This window comes from Danio rerio, chromosome 18 (genome assembly GCF_049306965.1).
Source record: "Danio rerio strain Tuebingen ecotype United States chromosome 18, GRCz12tu, whole genome shotgun sequence".
NCBI lineage: Eukaryota > Metazoa > Chordata > Actinopteri > Cypriniformes > Danionidae > Danio > Danio rerio.
Window position 1 is genome coordinate 24,676,980 of NC_133193.1, and position 24,965 is coordinate 24,701,944.

The following is a 24,965-nucleotide window of genomic DNA, read 5'->3' on the forward strand; positions in this document are numbered from 1 at the left end:
GCGTGATAAGTTATTATTTTCTAAACTTGCCACTGAGAAATGTCTTGTATAAGCATGCTTGAGATGAATGTTTAGGCTGATCATCTAGTTCTTGAGATGTTTCGTCGTTGAATTTCGATTTTATATAGTAAAATATTACTGTGTGTTACTGTCACACAATGGTCAAGGATTGAGGAAACTTCTGAAATTCAGACATGATAATGGATGTTTTGTTTCATAAAAGTGCTGAAAATGGTGGGTCCCTCATAGAGGACTGGCCAAATGACAATCACAACAGCAAAGGACTATGATGAGGAGGTTTTTGGGGAAAAAAAAAGTTTGTCAAATGAAATGAACACGAAAGTATTTTTTGGCTTTGAATTGATGTAAACCGACTTTAGAAAACCTTTAAACAAATATGTAAAGTAGGTTTAGTTTCATCAGGGCATTGCAGAATGACTCGGAAAAAAGATGCTGCATGTATATCATGTGAAAAACTTTAGTTTTTTAATATTACAGCATTTTAACTTGTTTTAGCAGACACAGTAAACTAAACAATGGCATTTGTTGTATAGCATAATATAGCTGCTTTAACTGGCACACCATTTTTAAAGACTGTCCTTCTAGCAAGTCCCATGAAATGTTTTTGTGAATTATTTCCTGGCAAAGCCATAATCAAGAATCGCAGGATATGTAAATCTTGACCATTCCCAAATGTCAGCCCTTCTTCAGTCTTTTCTCCATGAGATTTCTGTTTGTTCCATGTGAATAACACCATTGTTTTACCACAAGCACGGGACAAAAAAGCAGTTACTCAGCCTTTCTTCTGAACCTTTGAAGCTGCAATGGGCATACGAGCGCCTCCAAACAGCCATGCAACTGTATTAGCTATGCTATGCATATTCATGTTGGTACAGAAGCACTTGAGCTCGTAACAAGAGCTCACTCACAGCTTCTATTGGCTCTGGATGTGGATGTAGTAAGGAGCTGGTGTCTGGGGAGGAGAGGAAGGAAATGAGGCTATGCTGTGGGACTGGGGGAGGGAGATATTTTCGATAAGGGACTTTTATTCATCACTCTGGCTGCGGGCAGGCGGGTAGCAGAGGATGGCTGATGTCACTGGGTCTGGGGATTTTTGGGACATTTACCACAACACACGACTTTGTGTTATGTCAGTAACGTAGCTAAAGCTGTTAAATCAATCGTCATTTTATTCGAGCACTTTGGTACAAGTGCTACAACGCCTCTCCAAGACTTGTGAAGTTTTTCTGTAAATATGCACACTTTACAAGATAATTGCATTTTTTTTTATAGCCGCCGAGCTGAGTTTTACTGTTTTGTTGGGAGCTTTGCATTGAATTGTTTGTGCTGTCAATCAAAGCCTGTGCGGTGATTAAGACCCGACTCTGCCTTAATGAATGCAAATTGGCACATCTGCTTCTGTGAGCTAGCTGGCCAGACTGTTCAATTAGCGTGATTGATCAATTATCCTCCTCCTGCTGATGTGAGGATGGAAGGAAAGAAAGAAAAGCAACAGTGCGAGAAGTGAGAGATGGCGATGAACATCTTCAGTCCAAATCCCTCAAGTCTGCCTGTTAAAATATGCTGTTTAGATTTGATTTGGCTAAATTGATAGTGATGGAATGTTTTAAGTCACGCTTACACTTTTACGCAACACAGATGCGGAATTGATTTTGACAAGACAAATTGAAATCATGCCATTTTTTAAAACTGAAAAAACTAGTGTTTTTAAACGTTTAGGAAAACCCCTTGTCTACAGTGTCTAGATCCGCCATTCATTGGCTTTGGTGAGCATTGATGTGTAATTTAATTAGACTGAATTTGCCCATTTCATACAGTGAATTACCCTGTTTGTGTCATTTTGAAATAAATCTTTTATGCTCACGGAGACTGTGGTTCTTTGATCAAAGTACAGTAATATTGTTAATATTTTTATGATTTAAAACGATGTTTCTTCTATTTTATTCTATTTTCTCAAATTAAATTTAGTTGTATTATGGCAGAGATAAATTATCAGCAATCATGATTTTTTTGTAATATGCTGTTTGGTGGTGAAGTAACATTTTTATTATGATACAGTTGCCTAAAATTGATTTCATAAATACATAATTAATTATATTGATTAAATAAATAATGAATTAATGATTTAATTATTGATTTAAATCATAATTACTACATTTATTATTTTTTGTTTGTGTTTGTGTGTTTGTGTGTGTGTGTGTGTGTGTGTGTGTGTGTGTGTGTGTGTGTGTGTAAACTGTAATAAATAGATAGAAACAAAAAGCTATACAACATTTTTAACATTATAAATGTTCTTCAACTTCTTTCATTAATTTTCCTTCGGCCTATGCCTGTTTCACAATGCAAGCGTAAGCAGAGCGAGGGCAGCACGTGCACAGAACGTATGGAGAGAAGAAGCAGCGTGCAGGCGTTTGCCTTTCACAAAGGCTGCGTCTGCATGATCATTTATACATGATCAAACTAGTGTGCAACTTACTAAGCAACACTAATACTAAAATTGCTTTAAATTTGATTTTGTTGTTTAGGCCTAAATAAATATTTGTTGCCAATTTTAATCGTTTAAGTTTATTTTATTGAATGTATAAAAATCAGTGGATATTATTGATGCATTCATTAGGTAAAATTGCTACTTTTTACTGTCATTCAATGTGGTTTTGGTCATTAACAATGCACTGTCACTGAAACTATCGTGGCACTGCTGCTCTACCAAAGCTCATGCCTCGTGCTGTAGCGCTGCTTCTGTGTGCAGTATAAAAACTCTAATCTGTTAAGATGGATGCCAAAAAAATAAAACTGCTCACCCGCTGCTCATGCTTGCGGTATAAAACAGGCTTTAGTTTCTACTTCAGTGGTTACCAAAGTGGAATGAACCACCGACTATTCCAGCATATGCTTTAAACAGCGGATACCCTTCCAGCCGCAACCCAGTACTGGGGAACACGCATAAACTCTTACATTCACACACACACACTCATACACTACGGAAAATTTATATTCAATTCACTTATAGCACGTTTTTGGACTGTGGGGGAAACATGGGGAGAATGTGCAAACTCCAAACAGAAATGCCAAATGGGCCAGCCGGGACTTGAACCAGCAAACTTCTTGCTGTGAGGTGACAGTGTTAACCACTGAGTCACCATGCCGACTGTTCTCTCTCTTAAATGTTATGAAAATATGAATAAACTCCAATGAACAAGACTGTAATATTTAGTGAAGATAGCCACAGAAAAAGGCATGAAGGCATGAAATGCTTTGCAAACCACTTTACTACATTCTCAGTACTTCACAACATTGAGTGACTAATTCCTTTCAAAAATGTTAAGTATTCATATAATAATTCATTCAGTAATTTTAACAGCATATTTGCAGTGATGTGATTTTTTTTTTAGTCATGATGAACTGTACTGTACTGTACTGTTCTGTACTGTACAAGCATGCAGAAGCATAATTCTACAAGTAACAGTAGCCTTTGTATTGACCAATCAGGGGTCAGATCTAGAACTATCCATTGCTTAAGCAAATTTAAGACTTTGCTTTTTACATTTGTCAACATTTTAGCCTGCTGTAATGAAGAGAGAACTCAGTTCTCTCTCAGTATTTGTTGCTAATACCGTGAAAATGACAAATTCATCCCTATCTTAGCAGGCTTAGGTGGCAGTCTAATGGGAGTATTATTTATATGGCCCTGTTGATTAAGACTTAGCTGCTAAGCTCATTTTCCAAACATTAGCGGCAATGTGTCTCAGAGGGGCCTGTCTGGGCTCTTTCAAAGACAAATCAGGGTTGGAGTGCCAGTATCTTTAACGGTGACATACCCAGATAATAGAGCCTTGCTAACAGGCACCATATTCAGGCCTGAATGTCCTTCCAATCACATTCGTCCTGCCTTATGTGGGGACAGCAGACTTAACGGAGCTCTTTCAGCTCCCTTGCTCTCAAGATATCAGGATCTTATCATTCGATACTGTTGGAAAGACAGCCCAGGGACAAGATCCTATGCATATAATCGGTTTGGTTTTGACCCAGTCAATCTTTTTAATTTGATTATATCATTGTTTTAGCAATGAGGTCACTTTGAGAGTTGAAGGAGCAAAATCTTTAGCTGAAAGCAGGGGCATTTGAGTCCTTCCTTGAGGTTTTGGCAGGCATTGCACTGAAGGATCACTCATTCACACAATGACGCCGTTCACCTCATTCTCTGGCGCAGCCGACGACCCCTGCAGTTCTGGACTATTAACCTAGTCTGCGAGGATTAATCTGAAAGAGGTCAGGGGCTTAATTTGCGCTTGATATGCGCAGACGACAACACGCAGGACAAAATATCGCATTTTAATTGGCAAACGCTTAACTTAGTGGCATGACTTTGGGTTGGCCAGGGGCCAGATTGAGTGTGTGATCTGCTAAAGCCATGTTTGACATTTGAAAAGGCTAAAGAGGGATTCATGGTCAGTTACACTGCTCGAGTGCTTCTTCACTGGAATAGACAGCATCCTTAGTTTTCTCTTAAATGCATTTGTGGCATTATTTTTCACAAACAAACATATAAATGACATAAATGAAATTATTAACAAGTAAAACTATAAATATAGTTTTATTCGGAAACATTAATCAGTTCGGTTATCTTCATTGTCCCTGTTTAGTAGCTGTCAGTTCTGTTCAAATCTGATTTTCACACTGTTTTGATAAACTACTTATTAAATCTGGTCTAATTTCCCTCATGAACTGTAACATATCACTTCATTTCAGCGATCTCCGTTTCCCTCTTTTCTCAATTCCCACTGCTCACTCTTTAATGTCTCATCTATTGCCACTCATTTCATTCCCTCCTTCCTTTTTTTCCCCTTTACTTTGCTTGCTCTCACATCTAGCAGTCTTGATATTAAAGTGCTTATTAAGTCAAACCAAAATGTCAGCAGTATTGACATAAAGGAAATATGTCTTCTTTAGGATATTCTGATATATGCGCTGTGTCTCTCCACAGTATGATTCCTAATAATGAGCTGAAACTCTACCCATTTTAATTGTTGTGTACACTGAGGAGGACTTATTTTATTAGTCTGCCTTTTGTTTGACTTTCTCATCTTTGCTCATAGTGGCTTCACAGCCTGACGCTGTTACCACCAGACTTCATGGTTGGTATTTTTGAGGTGTGAACATAAGTTGTGGCAAACATATCATTTTAAATCTTGGTTAATTCACTCTATCTTGGTCTCCTCTGACCACAGAATCTTTGCCCTCATTGCAACTGGGTCGCTTTCTTTTTTGGCAAATTGTAGTTGTGCTTTCGCACGTTCTCAGCTACTGAACTCGGATGCTTTAGAATGATCATTGGCATGTCCAAGCAGAGTTTGAAGGAGTGTTTTCTAGGTTCTGGAGGGTTTGAAGTACTTTCCACTAGCTGATAATTGAATCAACAGTTCTGGCAGACTCATTAGTCATTATTTTCACAGCCATCCTTTAGACTTACAACCTGAATAATGAAGCTTTAACAGCGTTTTTGTCCTGGTAATGCGGCCGTTATTTTAATGGCTCACAGTTACAGGCAATTGACATGTTTTATAGTTTGAAATAAGAAAATTATTCACCATTTAAAAGTCACATTGACATTACTGTGTGTGAGTTATTACATTTGTACTTCCAAGAGTCTGTTTTCAACAAGAAATGTCTTCTGCATTTGACCTTGGGTGTGAAGATATTATAAAGAACGTTTGACCTTTTTAAAGAGGCGGTTTACCTAATAAATGGTTCATGTAAAATTGTTTTCTTATCACTGAGGTAAATCAATGACCAAACTGTGGCAACAAGTCTCCACCAATGCTTGCTTGAGTACCGTGTTTTGTCAATCTGCACACTAAAAACAAACATCACTTTCTCTGAGTATGCGTAGTCATGGTGTTTTATCAAAGAAAGTGTCTTTTCTGCTAATTGTAATCAGAGGAATTAGGAATCTCAAGGAACTGGAATGTCAAGATGAATTGAGATGCTGATTTTCCTGAAATTCGACTCTGAAAAAAATGAGGCTTCCACGTGAACTCAAATATTTCTTATCAAGTTCTTGCAAGACCATATAATCTTAGCTGATCTATCCACGTTCGTTTTATTGCTCTACTCTTACTCAATGCTTGTACTTGCCTGTTTCTATTTATATTTCTCATAAACTATTTTAGGAGCAATATCTGATAAGCTGGTACTTAAATAGGCTATATTTCATAATTTTCAGTAGTTAAATAAACAGAATTTTTTTAATTTTAGTACAACTTTGAGGTACAGACCCCAAAAAAAGTGATAGCCTCACTGTCTGTTGTAAACTCAGAATTTTAGGCTGCTGCAGATCGGGCAAAACCGTGCTTTCATTCTTAGCAAATTGCAATAGTTTTGTTCTATTAGGGTTGGGTCGATAGATGATAGACCATCGCAGCAGCAACACAAAAGATAAACACTTACGCCTCATTTACACCAATACGTCTTAGTTTTATAATGCCATTTTAGAACGAAACCAATCCATGTCCACACTGGCATTTTACCTAGCATTTCTGAATACATCTCCATCCACACTATACTGCTGAAAACACACATCACGCACACACACTGGTATGTGCTGCAGTATGTGCACACCTCTGAGCTACAGGCAGTCAATGGGTGCTCTGAGCACTAAATCCCCAGCGAGCAGTGCACGTGGGACAGTTTATCAAGGATGTAACGTTGGGTCGCGTCTCATTATAGTTGTTAAAAGTGTAATTTTAATAATCTTGTCCCTATCTAATGACTCTTCAGTCTTTTGAATCAATCAGGTAATGTGTCACAGCGTCAGTACACTGCTTCAATCTTTCGCTTTCACGCTTGTACTTAGTAATTTAGCGAAAACCTCAGATACTGTTGGTTGGTTCTTGTTCGATGTGCACCCCTTTTTTACCAACCCTATTTGTTGACACCATTATAAGGACACAGATCACTCTGCCTATTCATGCCAGAGTCCCGCAGAAAAATTGATTGACAGGTGGTAATTTCTGTGTAGCTTATCTTTATTTATTTATGATCTGGTTATACGTAAAACTAAGACCATGGGGGTCAAGTAGTTGAAACAGTAGGCTACAAATAATTAGTTTGTTATGAATTAATTAATTATTCATAAATAGTTAATTCACCGCCGCCTACAACGATGCCATCGTCCATTGTGATGTTTTACATTAGACATCCTACGGTTGACATCTCCAAACCCTACATTCCATGCAACAAAAAGTGGCCTTTAAGATTTAGCAACCAGTAAAATGAAAGCCTGTATTGCTGCACTCCTACTGGTAATTATATTATCTTTTTAATTTTACATCTGGATAATATTGATATTATTTAAAAAGATGATTTTACAAAGTTTGACTACTATGTTCATTTTGATAATGGAAAGTGTCATACAAAAGTATCTTCTTTGAAAGCACATATAACTTTTTTTTTTTTTTTTTTAGACACTAAAAAGTATGCATGCGACTGAACATATAGTCCTAAATGGCCTGCTGGAAAAAAAAGTCACATCTTGTAAATCATTGGCTTTTCTTGCGAAAGTGAAGTACACATGCCATGTTAAAGAGCACCATCTTAATATACCCCACTAAGAGCCGCGACAATAATGGTGTTGAATCAAGCCTCCTGCAGCTTTTCAAAGTGCCCTTTTTTATAGGACAAGGACTCCCTTTCCTCTGGGCTTTCAGTCTAGAACAAGAGCGCAGCCCCTCTTTGGAACATGCCATTTTCTCTCTCTTCTGAAACAAAGAGCTGCATTTGGTTCATTCTTCTGATATCCACTTTATAAGAGCCTGTGTCTCTGACAGCTCTCTAGATGCAAGGTCTGAATTCGCAGTAATTGTTGTTCTTTTCTTTCTCTCACATGTAAAGTGTGACCAGGTTGCTGTGGAAACACAGTTTGGTGTTTACCTCACAACAGAGACCAGTAAGAATCAGAGGCAGCAGAATGTTCCTCTTTCGCTTAAACTATCCCTCCCTAAAGCGAATATAAAAGATGCACAACATTAAAGGATTTAAAGTAAGCCTTCATGGCACATCAGGCCAAACTTTATGCTTCTTAGCAACCGCATAAGTAGAAAATGGACTGTACACATCCTTTTTTTATCAGTTGGCAGAGCACTTTTAGAAAAAAAGGGGTCATGTATGCACTATATGTATTGATGAATACGAAACACTGAGGCAAATCTGCCTCGTACCCTAGCGCCATGCTCTTTGAGAACGTCCCTTCTTCCTTTGAGCATGATGCTTGTTACCTGGTTACTGCCAAGAGATTCTTGTTTTCAGCACATGTCGTGCCTCATTGACGTCAGAACCTCTTTTTCACCCCCCCTTTTTTTCCTTTCTCCCATTTTCTAACAGGTCTGATATTTTTCATTTTAAAACCAGGCCTTCTTCAAGAGCCTGATATAAAAAAGGAGACAAACCAACAAAAGGCCCAGAGCGAGGTGGGTCTTTGGTAAACATTAGTCTCCAATGAGACTAATGAGGCAGGCTCTAATCTCAAGTGCTTGAACATAGACGCGCTGACTCTGAGCAAATAACCCTGGTGCTCATTCACAGAGGAAACAAGAGGGGGACGAAGCACGCTGCAAATGAATGACTAATTCTGAACTATCATTTTCACTCAGCTCACTAGATAAATATGCTGGTTCTCGTTCTGTTTCAATGCTGTCTAGTAAATTTCTACTTTGTGTTTGAAGTAAATGATTGTTGTTTTGTTCTTTTTTTGGTTTAGTGGTTATCTGTACGCTACTTGTGCCACTCACTGGAGTAATTTCTCATAATTATGTAGTACATTTAGGTACTGTACACAGATTTTGATTTATTTATTTTTTATTTAGAGCAGGGTTTTTAATATGAAGGACCAAAAACTAAACATAATTGAGAGCCATGGGCCGAAGATAAATATACCAAACTATTTGACATTAAAGTTGCCATGGGTAATTTCCTAAATATTTTAAAATAAACAGAAAACAGAACTTTGAAATATTAACTAATGCAGTATAACTTTTTTAGTTATTACTTACTGAATTAAAAGCATAAACAATCACTTTTAAAACACAGTGGAGTTCAATGCCGAATCCACAAGAAGAATCTGCCTTTGCCTTGATTTGCTCACCAAAGTCTCTGCATTGTACTCTATCCATTGGGTGACAGTTTGTACATTTTAAATTAAATTACAGCATTTAAATTGAAACTTTTAATTTCAGTTAGCCTTTTTGCAGTTTAACTATAAAATAAACAATTAAAAGGTTACACTGAATTACAAATGACAATATCTAAACCATCCCCATCATTCTCCCCCTTTTCTCAAATGAGTTGGCGAGACAAATCAAAGGTTTCCATGGGCAAACTTTGGTCCATGAGCTGTAGTTTGGGCATCTCTAATTTCGAGTTTTTAGGGAACATCAGGAAAATTGTTGCCCACAATATTTTCATTTGACTGGCGTACAACTACTTGATAGATATGAATTATGGTGAAAACTAAGCTGATTGAAAGTTCATATGATTACTGAGAAAATATGAGATTTTGAGATTAGCAATAGTTAATAACTTCATTGTCCAGAAGTTACTAGTATTTGAGACACCTAACCTCAGTTTGGCTTCAACCATTTATTAAAGACCGGTCTATTAACTGAACTAATTATTGAGTTTAATCTGCTAATAGCCTAGTGCATTGAACAAAAATCAATAACATCCTTTGAGTCAAGTCAAATAAACTGACAGCCAGCCTTCTTACACTCCTGCAGGAGTCTCTTACAGTGACAAGAAAGAATATAACTTTTCAGTTATACACTCTAAAACCCAACAGTCAACTTTATCAAATGAAATGAGTGTAGTTAACTTAAAATTTACTGAAAGTTAATTCTACTCAATTGAAAAGAGTTTTAACTCAGCGTTGAAGGTAATGAGTTAATTAAGTGCTTCATTACTTCAACTTAAATGGAGGAAGTTCACAGTACTCATATAGATTAGTCTTTTAACTCAAATGGTTTGTTGCAATCGTTTTCCTCAAACGGTTTGAGTTGCCCTTACTTATTGGGTTTTACAGTACACAGTTGGTTTGAGTTCTTTAATTTATCTGGTTTTACTGTGCTCAAATTGCTTTATTTACTCAAACGGATTAAGTTCACTGTACTCATTAGGATTCGTTTTTTTAACTCAAATAGTTTGTTGCAATTGGTTTCCTCAAATGGTTTGAGTTACCTTAACTTTTTGGGTTTTACAGTGTATACTGTATATCATATCAGTGTTAATTAGAAACAAGATTATATAAATGTATTTTCTCACATTAACAACAACATTCATTTATCTATTTATTTATATTAGTATTCCGTTTTTTGGTGATATTGTTTAAAATAATAAATCATTTGCATACAGAAATGAAAATTATATGAAAATATGAAAATTAGCATATGAAGAGTTCAAATTCAAAAACCTCTAAGTGCTATCTGAAATCTCAGTCGAACAAAAAAATTCTCAGCCTCCTTTGTTTATGTTGATTTATTTTACTTTAAAGATCATGAAAATAACTTTTTTTTGCCATAAAAGTGAAATTACTGAACCTACACATTGGAGCCTGATAAAAATGCTCATTTCAGAACATATCAGATGGCATTTAGAGGTTTTTGCATTTAAACTCTTCATATGAAACAATAATACACACACACACAAATATAACTCGTCATGTCCTTTTTAAAGTGACTGCTTTTATCAGTGATATATCTGCACACATGGAATAGCTGAATAAAAAAGATTTTCCAGTGCAGCCACATCTGGCGTCTGTCTTCACCCTTGTGCTCTTGGCCCTGTTAAGTCCTGATAGGTGTGCCCATGACAGATCCATGCCTGCCCTCTCCTCTATGAGTTCAGTAGGTCATTCATGAAAAAAGGAGAAATCTTATTAACTGACAAATAGGAAATTCTTTAGTGTGATACATCCCTGTGTTCTCCTAAAAATTCTCAAGAAGGAAGAGAAGGATATGACAACCAGGGATGACAGACACAAGGGGGGTGGGGGTGTCGATATGTCTTCGCTTGACAGTTTTCTTTCATTTTAAGCACTTTGATGCAAAACTTGGCAGTGCAGTGGAAACAATAAAGAGCCTAGTCTACTTTAACTTAACAAACCTCTCTCCACCCTCCTCCTGGTTACCATCAGAACCAGTCCCTAGATAGCTGGCGCTAAAGCTAATGGAAGTGTCCTCTTTGGCTATTGATTACGCTCCAGCGGGAGGGGGGAAAAGCATCTCTGACACGGGCAAACATGATTGAATGTAATTCAATAAGAGCAAGAATGGGACCTTTACTCTTTCTCTTTTCTCTCAGATACTGTTGCACGGTTCCCAGCTCAGCGATCTGGCATGTGTTTGCCGATTTCAGCCATGAATTATTCTTAGATGACGTAAGGCCAAATAGCCTCTGTAATGATTTCAACACCAGGATGAAAGATCATGTTTACTTACCGTAGCATGATTTGTAATGCAGACAGCGTAGAGTTTGGTGAAATTATTATTCGGCATTCAGGAACTGGCACACTCAGCAGTGTTATGCTTTCAATTAAAATTCTTTCACTTTCAGCGATGTATTGTTTGTTCTTTTCAGGAGTGGGTTGAATTGATCTCGGCGGTGATGTGGACCGCCTGAGGAAGGATTTTAAATCAGTTGACACTGCTTATGGTTTGGTTTTTGCATATGCTTTGATTCATAGTAAAAAACTTGGCGGCTCACCGCGGATTTGACTTCAAAGAAAGTTTTATGTATAACACATTCCCTAGCGTCTCAGATGTGTTAAGGTTGCATGTACCTAATTTTACAGAACTAATTTGCAATTGCAAAACAAGAAATGGTTTGGGAATGCTGCATGCATTCAGGCGAAGAGAAGCAAATACACACCTACTCTTGTTTCTTCTTTTCCGCTCGAATAACTTTTAGGACAGCAACACAAAACACTACAGCCGATTTACTGAAGAGTAAAGTGATAACCTCTCCCATTATGCCCTCCCTTTTCATGGAAACCAGAGTTTTTCTCTCTCTCTGAGTCATGTGTAGGAGGACTCGTCGTCTTCTTTCCACGAATGTGTATTCAAAGCAGTTTCATTGCAGATCAGCCTAAACAATCATTACGCGTCTGTGCACTTCACTTAAAGGCTTATCAGGATTACAGACACTTGTAGGTGTACTTATAGTATCTGTATCCTTTTAATCAAACACAACGCACTTGCTGTTTTTTACGTGCAGCTTACAAACCCCCCTTTCTTTCTTTGTGAGATTAAATTCACCGCTGGAGACCTAAATAGGCACAACCACCGACCACCTCATATATAAATGCCTGTGTGAAACAGTCCACCACGAGCCCTCAGGGTTGTTTGTTAGATATGTTTGCATGCCTATTCGTCAACTCTGTGCCCCGTCCTTTGACCCAAAGCGCCACACAATGCGAGTATCAAGGCTGCGGTCAAGGCCAACGGTTTTCAGGAGGCGAGGTGCGTGAGGAGAGGCGCGCTCTCATAGATTGATGAGGCCTGCTCAGTGGCAGGGGTATAGAGTGTTACAGAACAGACGTCCTGCTGGCACGACCTACCCTCTCTGCTTTCTCCTTTCTGCCTTATCGGAACTCCTAATTGTCCTTATGAATATTTTAGAGGAGAGCAGGAATGGAGGGGTTCGGAAGGAGGGGGCGGGGGCTATTGTTTCAAGGGCTCTGATGGCTAATGATCCAGTCTGTGGGTCAAGATGGGTGGGAATGAAAGACAGGTAGCGAGCGAGAGAAAGACTAACGAGTTTGGGAGGAAATGGGGAGGATGAGGAAAACGACGCATTAGTCTCATCAAAATCTCCCCCATTTCTTCCTCCCTTTGTTCGACGTTAACTGTAATAGTTTTACTGTAGATGTGTTAAATAGACGAGATCCGCTATTTAGGCCAGTGGGACTGGAGAGCAACATCGTTGAAAGGAAACTTGAGTGATGACTTTGATATGCCTTCACCTCAATTTTGGTTTCAATTCCCAATCTGCTCTCATGTCTCAAAATACCCTTGATTGTGAAAGCGCTCCTTCCCTCGCTGTGGCTGCTAATAGCTTGATCAAACCCGCCAGCATACAGTCTGCGAACATCTGCTTGTCTTTGTAGGAAACTATTGCTCCTGGAAGTGTAACACAGTCTTACGAGCTAATATGAAACGGCGTATTCCTATAAAAGCTATAAAACCAGCGGTCAGCCAGTGGTAATTAACTGTAGTATGTGGCAAAAAGCAAGATGCATCTGAAATGCCTCGCTTATGTTGTCTGCATTGGAAGGCTGATTATGTTAGGGCTTCAATACAGCTGTGCAGAGATTATAATTTTCAACCGGATTCACTTGCTGAAAATGAGCAAATCCAGCTTCCCCTTGAGACGAGCACTCAGACAATAGCGTATAGGCAGGAAGGACATGCATGAGGTCACATCCTGGATTATGACTCAGTAGCCCATAGATAAAGTTCTGACAACATGTCCAAGTGTTTTTTTTTTTTTTCACTTAACATACATTGTAAAACCCAACAGTCAACTTTATTAAACATAATGTGTGTAGTTAACTCAAAATTGACTGAAAGTAAGTTCTACTCATTTGAAGAGAGTTTTGAAGTCAGTTTTGAAGGTAATGAGTTAATTAAATACTTCATTACTTCAGCTTAAATGGAGTAAGTTCACAGTTTTGATATAGATTCGTTTTTTTTAACTAAAATGGTTTGTTGCAATCAGTTTCGTCAAATGGTTTGAGTTCCCTTAGCTAATCGGGTTTTACAGTACTCAGTTGGTTTGAGTTTTCTTCATTTATCGGGTTTTACTCTGCTCAAATTGCTTCATTTACTCAAATGGATTAAGTTCACTGTACTCTTTGGGATTAGTTTATGAACTCAAATAGTTTGTTGCAATCGGTTTCCTCAAACGGTTTGAGTTACTTTAACTTTTTGGGTTTTACAGTGAATGTACATTATTTATAGGTCATTTATATTATTATATTAAATTAATGAAGTGGATTCAATAGTTCTAAAGCCAATAGCTCTAGAAAAATACATATAAAGTATTACTCCACTACTTTTCAATTTTTTTTGAATACAATTAAAAATTATCTGATATTTGTTAAGTTAAAAGTAAGTAATATTTGAGTTTGAGTTGCGAATGACTTGAAATATAAAATCTATTTTACATCAAATTTAGTGTAAATGTCATATTATTTATTAAAAATGATTTTTCCCAATCAAACTATTACTAACCATAGCTATAAACTGTAACAAAATATACCAAATATACTATCAAATGAGTAAAAACTAAGTGCATGTGAAAGTGTGCTGGCAACTATGAACAAAAATATAATTAGACACATAGGGCAGTAAATGTGTGAAAATTTAATAAGAATGTTATGCATATGTACTAGGTTTAAATATGTGCTAGAGCAGCAGGGAATATGCTTCCTTTCATTTATATTATTTTTATTATAACTTAAGAATGCTTTCAGGTTACACCTTTTATCGATATTATGATAAAATACCCATAAAGTACTTCAACAATTCACACTCTTTTTGTGCTCAAATAAATCACTCTTACTATACGTTTCTGTCTATTATTTTACAATTAGAAAAAAGAAGTGGTTTTTTGAAATTACTAAAATAATTGTTAAAACCTCAGTACATGGGGTCATCATACTGCTTCTCCAAGACATCAAGACTTCTTCACAAGACATTGTCTCAGAAAAATAATTCCATAAATTTTTTTTGCATGATATTGTCATCAAATTCAAAACATATACTAAGGAGATGCCTTTGACCTATTACTTTTCTGTATTAGTCCAGGACTGATTTCACATATTTGTTTATTAAATATTAAAATGTTTAGTGCAGTACATTTTTATTATTTTTTTACATTGCTTTTATAACTTTTTTTTTTTCGTTTTGAGCATTATAAACTTTAGATGATGGATATAAAAGCCTAAAGTGTCTTCTTTCCAAAGATACATAAACTGTGAATGCCAAATTATTATTGTTTTAGTTTGGGAAGGTCATTTTTGGCTTTCAAGGCATATTTTTTCTAGGTTATTACTATAATGGTTTCCTGTTTTGAAAAAAACAAATAAAACACCGTACAATTTTTTTCTTTCTCATTGCTTCATAATGTATAACTGTTTATATTTTTAAACATGAAACTTTCTAGATGGACCAAAGTAAAGATCAAAGTGTCTTCTTTCCAATGATATCTAATTGATAGCTAACTAACATAATTACGTTTAAACTTAATTCATTCATTTATTTTCTTGTCGCTTAGTCCCTTTATTAATCCAGGGTCACCACAGTGGAATGAACCACCATCTTAATTAATATTTAAAAAATAATAATAGTTTTAGCAGTATGCAGTCTCATATATTGCTCAACAGGTTTCTTGGGACGTGCTTATAGCACAGATTTTTAGGGGACTACTCATTCTTCGATATTTGATAATCACACTAAACAACATACAATGGACACAGTGATGATGTCATAAGGATTAGCGTGCAGCTCAGTGTTTGCTACAGGGAATAGCGGCTGCTTCACAACTCTGCAGGGCCAAAGATATAGAGATGCCTGCTGGAAATGAGGTTAGGACAGATGAGGTTAGCTGTCCAGAGAAAAGCACCATGCCTCTGTTTTGAATGCAGCAATACATGTGTGATTAAGCATGCAAACATTGCTGCACAGGTGCTTTATGTTAGCTAAGATTGTACCAAAAAATCTGTCCACTCCATTTTCTCTTTTTTAATATTTTCTCAATGTACACACACATATACACATACACACTCACACAGCTGCGTCACTGTACTGTGTGATTTAATCAGAAACGGAGGATAAGCTCTCCACCCTCACTCCACCCATTACACAGCACACACTCTGTCATCATCCTCCATTCTTTCTTCGTCTTTCTTCAGTTTTTCTTAAGCTTCTGCTTTATTTTGAATGCTGGGCTTTTAGGCCTACAATTTCCGTCTATATTTGAATCTTCCTTTTATCCATGTGCAGAACATGAATAAGTCAAATACAAAAGACCTTTGACAGAACTGCGGGTATGACTGAAATGGTTTTTCGAGGTATACTGTAAAAGGCTTGTGCAATTTCACTGCATGTACCTTGAGTTGTAATGTAGAGTTAGTAATGGACGTTCCACATTTAAGAGATGAATATTTTTATTTTTTATTTTTACAATCACCGTTTTGATTTTAGGCAGCATTCAAAATCCAGAATTTATTTCATTGCAGTTATTAAATGTAAAATGATATGTCTGTAAGATGTTTTTTTAATTTTTTTTTATAAAAGCTACTTTTAGTAAGCAAAAATGTATCACATTGATAAAAAATTGCAGTTTTATAGTTAAAAATACTTCTATTTCAGATAAATGCTGCCTTTTTTATCATCAATAATTAATGATCTGCATATTAAAATGATATCTGAAGGAGGAAGAGAAACTGGTAGACTGAAGGAAAGGGTGTTGTAAGCTAAGCTACCATGACAGAAATATAGTAAAAAGTCAATTTACTGTAAATACAGTTGTTTTATTTATTATTCACTAAGAACTGGTCTGAAAGTGATAACTGAAACAAACATTGTACAATAAACAAACAAATAAATAACCAAATGAACAAATAAATACGTTTTAAAAATGCACACACAATACTATTAAATTATTTGTGTTAAAAAATACAGATGTTTAACAAATATATATATATATATATATATATATATATATATATATATATATATATATATATATATATATATATATATATATATATATATATTTATTTATTTATTTATTTATTTATTTATTTATATATATATATATATATATATATATATATATATATATATATATATATATATATATATATATATATATATATATATATATATATATATATATATATATACCACAGTTCTGTCTGGTTCTCAAATCTGATTGGCTGATAGCCGTGATATATTTAAGTATTATCAGCACCCGTACAACCTCTTTACCCTTTGTGTATTACTCCGCCCACATACTGCCACCAAAAAGCAGACACTACAGATCTAAAGTTTAAAAGACGCTTGCTCAGCTGTTTAACTGTCAGCTTATAATTTGAATCCTAGGCGGAAGAAAGTAGTTCCTCATACAAAAGGGTTTTTGAGACTCTCCATGTTTGATGTTGTTTTTATATACACAATTATGTCTTTAAACTGTTGTATAAACCCAATATCACACTTGTAGCAGTGCAATATGGCTGTATATCGGCACTGGTGGGAGCACTAAGGCACTCGGCACACCTCCTACCAGTGCCGAAATACAGCCATATTGCACTGCTATATATATATATATATATAAAAAAAAAAAAACAGGTAAAAACAGGTGGTGACAAGAAAGTCATGTGATGAAATAAGCCTAGACACAAACTGCTTTTCCACAGGCTAAGAAAATACATACTAATATGTGGTGCAAATTTATTCACAAAGCTAATACACAACGTCATGATAACACTTGACAGTAATGTTAATAATTCAATAAACATTCATTTAACGACATTAAATGTAACCTAAAACTATACTGTACATAACTGGAGAACAACAACAGCAAAAAAAAAAAAATGTTAAGTGTTATAAAGGAGATACTGTAAATGCTAATGTGTGGTTTAAACCAGGGGTGCCCAAACTTCTTCTTATGAAGGGCCAAAAACCCAACTTGTTTGAGGCTAGTGGGCTGAAGGTAAATATAGTTGTCATGGGTAAATCTCTAATTTATATAATAATATTTACAAAAGACTAGAAAATATTGTTTTATATTAACTAATACATTAATTCTTTAAAACATTTTATAATGAACGTATTAGAGTAAAAACAAAACAATCTATTTTTTAACAGAATTACACTAGTTTTTGCCTTGATTTGCTTGCCGATGTCTTAGCATAGTCCCTTATCTGTTAGATGACAGTATTTATATTTTTAAAAATCTGATTTATTTACAACATTTAATTGAAACGTTTAATTTCAGTTTGCTTTTTGTAGCTCAGCAATAAAACTAACAAATTGAAGTTGCAAGCAGCGATGAAAGGGACCTCGTACTAACAAAAAAAAAAAAGTTTAATTACAGTAAGTGTTGAGTGCATTTGTCTCAACCCTCTCCATCATACTCAATATCCTCTAAGTTGGGATGGTGGGCCAAATCAAAGGTTACAATGGGCCAACTTAGGCTTGTGTGCCTTGCTTTGGGCATCTTTGGTTTAAACCATATAGACCATTTCATTGTGGTCATGCCATTGGCCCATGAACATTTCCTGCTTGTTATCAAACTATTTCATAACAAGAGGCAATTCAATCATCAACTTAATGTCAAAACAGCTATCATAGCATTATTTATCAATATGTGGCTCTTTCTGGATTCTCCGAAGCTATAGAAATTAAAATATGTAAAACAGGAAATATGTTGGCACCATCGTTTTGTTTACATTCCTCAAAATGGTCTATAAATTGGAACATTTTTAGGCTGTAAAACCACTGAATTCATTTTGGTGATGAACATTCTCTGTGTCTTTTTCAACTTTAAACTTAAGTCCAGTTCTACCTTCTCATCCAAGTTGTTGAATGTGTTTCACAGCATTTCTCTTTCCAGTAATCTTTCCAGTGTGGATGTTCAGGGAGTGTCTGAGACAGCAAAGTTGTGTAAAGAGGGAAAACAAAAACTTTTTTAAACTGTCCGGTTCTAAGGGTCTCTTTCCCTCTCTTTCGCTATTCAGATCTCCTTTTATCTCAAACACACACACACACACACACACACACACAAATGTACGTCTCTACGCTGTTATGCCGTACTGGCTTTACGTCAGTCTCATATTTTATGTGTGGACTGCCAAAAGTTTTATCAATACAGGTCTGGCGAACATTCTATTTTAAAAAAAGTGAATATTGGCACGAATATTGGCAGCTGTCCCACTGTCCTGTCACTGAGCCATTCGGGACATGCTGAACAGATTACACAATATGAGTTTTCAGCTCCCTCTCCAGAACCGCTTACGCCAGCACTGCCCACTCTCCCACTTTCACACACTCACAATCCAGTCTCACACACACACACACACACACACACACACACACACACACACACATTGAATGAGGCAGCTATCTCCAATAATACACACTAACACTTTCATTCCCTGACAAAACGTAACATATTAGACAATATTATTTCATTAAATGAAGAAAATTATTGTTTGGGTGTTCAAAGCGCATCTTCATTACCTAGAAGTGCTTACGAAAATTGGAGAAATCCATCATAGGTATTGTCTTTACAAACTTTTGTTATGTGCAAAGATTGGAAAGATGATGCAAGCAGTCGCCGCTTTGGCCTTTTGATGAGAGATCATGGCAGCCTTACACTTAAAGTTGTAATTAAGAATGCAAATGATCAGGTTTAATCAAACCCGTGATCAACCTCGTGCCCCATCTGTGCTTGTATTTAATGGATTCCCTTGCACCGTTCGTTGGCAGCATCTTATTTTCTGCTGTAATGTAGCAGTGACTGATTTTAATCGCAGCTCATAACGTGCCCTTCTATAGCCATGTCGACACAGAGAGGTCTCTGATTGGCTGCATCGTGAGGTGAAGTGGCTGACAGGTGTTGGGGGAGAGGGGACACCTGTTTGGACATGTGCTGATTTAGTGATCCATTTACTAGAGCTGCAGGCGGTGTCTGTGGGGCACCCAAAACATGCCAAGCCATTTAAGAAGGACTTACCAGCGTGCCATCCCGGTCCTTCAGACTTTTAAGCGCTTGGGGGCATGGCGCAGTCTGGGAATGTGCAAATGTTAACTCTTTTGTGAGACAAAAGTCTATACTAATGTAATCGCGCTGCTGCTTTTTGGCTTATGCCATGTTGATTGATTAATTTGGTGCACGATAAACCTTACTTAGTGTTGTGCAAAATTTAGCTTTTTTTGGACAGGAAATGAAAACTGTGATATGTAGTTAATGGAATTAATATCAGAAGTGGGGGAAAAAACAGACTTTTTTACAGTTGTCTTATCATTACAGTGAATATATTTTTTAACTAATAAAACAAATTACAATTTAAAAATAAATACACGGTAACTGTTAAATTATTGGTGTTAAAACAAACAGATTTAACTTTATTTTTCTTTTGATGTAATAAAATATATATCTTATGCTCTTGTAATTAGATCTGGGACAATAACCGGTTGGGGGCATTGTGCAGTCTGGGAATGTGCAAATGTTAACTCTTTTGAGACAAAAGACCGTACTAATGTAATCATACAGGTCTTTTTGGCTTATGTCATAATGATTGATTTATTTGGAGCACAACAAATCTTCACCTACACTCAGTGTTGTGCAAAATAGTTTTTAATACAGGAACTGAAAACTGTAATGGAAAGATATGTAGTTAATAGATTAAAAACTTTTTTATTATTAAAGTAAATGTATTATTTCTTTAAAAAATAAAAAGAAACTTTATTAGTTATTAACTTCATTTAATAAAACAATTGTGACTTGTAATCAGATTATGACAACTTTATCTCACAAGGAAACGTAACTATTTTATGTTTTATTAGTTTCGTGGCTAATTTGTGCAATTTTGTACGAGTTCAACTATACGAAAGTGTACAACTTTGAAAAGGAGCCGTTGAACCCAACTCCACCCCTATACCCAATCATCATTGGTTGATGAGGAAATCATACTAAATTGTGTAAACGAGATAAACCAAATCAAAATCACTAAATCAAAAAGTTACGAATTTCCTTGAGATTGTGTTGGATTAAGACTACAATTTTAATACATTAGGGTATACGCAGAGCTAGTGTTTTTTCCCATACAAAAAATAATCTTCCAGTGAATGGTTAATGTGACTTTTTAAAAATTTTACACGGTTCCTTTAAAAGCATCAATGTTGTAATGTAATTAAATATATGATATAATATAATCAGTTAAATAGACTTCAGCATTCATTTAGTTGCTCAAGAGTAAAACGAGATGAAGAGTCGTTTACACGCATGCGCCCGTCAGGATTAGCAGGCTAGTGCAGAAGCTTAATTGAATATACTGGGGTAAAATAAATGTTCATATTTTAAAGATATAAAGATACCTTAAAAGCGTCAATTTTGTAATGGCATACAGTTTACCAAAAGCACTTGACCCAGGTTACTGACAAATTACAAGTCCTTCCACATATTCCATATAGGTGTTAAAAGAGGAAAAAGAATCCCCTATGATTAATAAAAGCTTTTGTGATTTTCAAAATTTTATTTTTAAATTAACAAACTTTAACTGTTTGTGCATGTTATTAATAGCCCTATATACTGTATATTCACAGGATTCAATCAATACTTCAGCTATACTTCAGAATACTGGTCATGTTTGAACTGATAAGATAACTAAACCAATTGTGTCTTCCAGCACTACTGCAAAGACAATGTGAAGTGTCTGGGTGGTTTGACACGATGTATTAATGTAAAGTTTTACTAAACAATGTCGTTTCTTTATTAGTTTGCAAATATATACATACCAATGTATTAATTAAAGCCACTGACACTTTAGAGTCATCGTCTGATCTGTGTGATGTCAAAAAAGTTATTATTATGCATAGTAAGCCAGAAAAAAAGATTCTGATGCAGTATTAGTTCTTACTGCCACATACAATAAAGAAAGCTGCCTTTGAACAAAAAGAAAGGTGTCTTATTGTGTGATTTCTTATTGTTCAAATAATAAGAGTTTTTTTTACATTCAGTTTCTATATTTCTCAGTACATTAAGTATCTTTTCTATACTACATTTGTATGATATTCTATTGTTTGAAATGTATTTTAGTTACTTTATTAACAAATATAACATAAAGTAGTATGAGTAGCTATATTGTGTTGTCAGAGTAGTTTTTGTCATATCGCTCAGCCTCTTGTTTTCAATCCATGTCAATTGGACAAAATTGAACAACCCCCCCCCCCCCCCCCCCCCAAAAAAAAAAAAAACTTTGTGTAGACAAAAACTAATTTGAAACACTTTTAAAAGTAGCTGTTTAAAAAAATACATTGATTTAAGATCAATTTCAGCGTGTGTCATTGTAAACAGTGCAAGTCTTTCCTTCACAGCCTCGTTTTCAACCACACAGAATTCAATATTACATCTTCTCTGATTAAAGCCTATAAAACATCGTCCCATCACATTCTTTGTTTGGCAATGTTGTTATGCTCATCAACACTGTGTGCCCATGAGGAGGCCAGTCTGGCAGGCCACGGTTTCCACAGGGACGCCTCCCTTGCCGACTCAGGCCCCAGTGGACGGGTGTGTCCCCTGGGTTACTGTGGAAGTCAGCGGCCCTGCCCTGCTCACACAGACCTCGCTGCCCAGCTCCAGCCACAGCGCTTGCCACATAATGAGCAGGTTGGGACTATAATTTGCAGGTCCTGATGGAATCTGTGGCACTCTGGGGGAGAAAGTGCATAGTTTCACTGGTAAACACAGTGTTTCAGAGAGCCACATAGGGCCCTGTAAACAGGAAATGACCCAGGAAGGCGTTGCTCAGAAAAAAAGAGAGTGAGAGCCACCTTCGGCCCCACACTAAATTGCTTTCTGGTTACAGATGGTCCCAGAAAACCATATATCAGTATCCGTAAGCAGAACACCACTTGTATTTTGTGTTTTGCTTTGACATTACAGAACGTGTTCAAGTATTGATGTGCATTTATACATTCTTGTTCACAGCACATAGCTTGTCTGCACGTGTTGTAAGGTAGATAAAGATCAACAAAGATCTAACACTGCACTCACAGAAGTACTAGAGGACAGCAGCTGCACTCCTAAAGCAGTCTCACACACACACCCACACACGTACATACATTGTACCCACTACGCAATAGATATAAAGACTAAGGGGCTTGTTAGTGTATATGCACTTTGCTTCACTTCCTTCAAAACATGACTTTTTCATCTGAAAGAACATGTGACCTTTGCTGCCAAACCAACCCGAGGCAGTCTTGTTACAGGAGATCCATGTTGTAAGAAACAGACCAGGACATCAAATGAAGATTTCTCCTTTTCCAAACATGGCAGGCTTCACTGTCATTTTGATAATGGAAGTGGGCTGATGGGTTGGGGAAAGTTTGAGACATAAAACACTCATTTATGCATTATGGAAGGTAAAGTCATACTGTAATCCCAACAAACACTATAAAAAATGCAGGGTTACACATAATTAATTAATGTTGACCCAGCACAAATTGATTAAGTTAACTTTTAACAAATTTATGTGGATTGAACATAAAAAATTAAGTTGCCCCTATGAAATCTCAAGAATTGTTGTTTCAGCTCATTTTAATTAGATAGGTTGAACAAGCAAAAATAAATAAATAAATAAATAAATAAATAAATAAAAGTTAGTGAAGCATGTTAGATTGAAAAGTAATCATCAGTATATATTTTCAATGTAAGCTTTAGCTTTAGTGACATGATGCATGACATGGCATATATATTTTATTATCATCATTGTTTTTCATATAAAATTCAAAGAGGCTACAATAAATGTTCCTCTATTAACCCTCTGAGGGCCCTGGTGAGGCTACTGTGACCAGCATCTTTTTTTCTTATCAGTAGGCCCACACTGAATCTGTGCACACAGAAATCTGCAGATTTCCACAGATTTTTAGCCCATCATTTGGTGTATTTTTTACTTGTGTAAATTTATATTTATTCGTTTATATAATTTCAGTAATAAAATCAACTAATATGAAAGTGTTCATTTGATTTATTTACAATACAGTTAGTAAAGTAATATTTTCTGTCTATTAGTTGAAATAATATACAGTATTATAGACTTGCTTTGTTTACCAAAGAAGTGGATCTAATTGGATTTGCATTGTAAACATTAAATAAAAAATTAAAATGTATTTCATTTTTATTTCATATATTAGTTTTTAGTTACGATATTCCCAAAAATAATGATGCAAAAATCCACAGATTTTTTACAAATTTATTTGCATAAATAGAAAAAAATGTCCGGAGATTCTGTCTGGCCTAACTTATCATTGGTGAAGACACTAAGACACACTCTGTTGATTTTGGTCATTTGAATCTGTTAGGTGTCTACTTTTTTGTGTGTGCTTTTGCAAAATAAGGAAAATAAATAAGGGATAGTTCTAGCAATAAAAATACTGTCATCATTTACACACAGTTTCTTTCTTCTATTGGACACAAAATAAAATATTCTGAAGAATGTTGGAAACAAGGAGGCCATTGACATCCATAGTATTTTTTTTCCTGTCATGGATATCAATGTTATACTAGTTTACAATGTGTTTTTAAAAAGTGTGAGTAAATATTGACTAAGTTGACATTTTGGGGTGTACTATACTTTAAATACTTTTAAAGCTGATCTATTATGCAAAAATCACTTTTTTAAAACACAGTTTTGTATTAACCAGCTTCTAATGGTAAACAATGCATTATTCATTATCATACTTCATTAAAACACTTCAGAAACACTTTGGCTGACATTTGTACATGTCTTCAGGGGTGGAAAGTCCTGCTTATTAATGACAATCTCTCTATCATTAGCATGGGACGTTAGTCTTGTGTTAGAATCCCCCACTATGCTGACACATAGGCATTTGTAGCTCCGCCCTCTTTTGAAAAGAGGGTCGGGGGCACAATCTCATTTTAATTTATAGTGATAGTCACCAAAATATCACAACTAGGATCTAAATCTAAAATGGTCGATTTAAAAAAAAAAAAAACAATAAAACATTATTTGTGATGTATTTTAAGCTGAAACTTTACATACACACTCATCAGCGACCTATTTTACATGTTGTAAACAGGTGCCCTTTTAAGGCAATAATACTTAATAATATGATTAAATGTTTATTGTGATGATGCATTTTATG

General features: G+C 35.8%; 1 protein-coding gene across 36 annotated transcripts in view; it reads left to right on the forward strand.

The window, feature by feature from the left end:
• mef2aa (myocyte enhancer factor 2aa) overlaps positions 1-24,965 on the forward strand; it is a 174,507-nt gene that overhangs the window by 97,397 nt on the left and 52,145 nt on the right. The gene's annotated exons all lie outside the window — the stretch shown is intronic.